Below are 439 nucleotides of genomic sequence, written 5' to 3' on the forward strand. Positions count from 1 at the left end.
CTTGGAAGGCACCATGGGTTCCTTTTGGCGATACTACAGAACACCACAGTTTCCTACTTCAGGGAGTGTGTGATGAGAACTCAACTTAGGAAAACCCGGTAACTACCGCCTTGGCCGTACAAGCGTACGATGGGACTCTCCCAAAAACCTTCAACCAGGCATGCAACTCCCCACATAAGAACGAGTGGTATGCTGCCTGTGACAGAGAATTCTGGGCGCTCTACGACACCAAAACGTTTGAGCTTGTTGACCTACCGCCGAACAGACGGGCCATCCCGACCAAGTGGGTCTTTTCTGTCAAGGACTCAGGTCTGTTCAAAGCAAGGCTAGTGGTCCAAGGCTTTCGGCAAACAGCTGGTATTGACTACCACGTAAACGTTTCGCCCCCGTNACTCCGGTACGAGCCTGTGAGACTGTTCCTGGCGATCGCTGCACGCTA

Source organism: Huiozyma naganishii, chromosome 1, assembly GCF_000348985.1.
Source record: "Huiozyma naganishii CBS 8797 chromosome 1, complete genome".
NCBI classification, from domain to species: domain Eukaryota; kingdom Fungi; phylum Ascomycota; class Saccharomycetes; order Saccharomycetales; family Saccharomycetaceae; genus Huiozyma; species Huiozyma naganishii.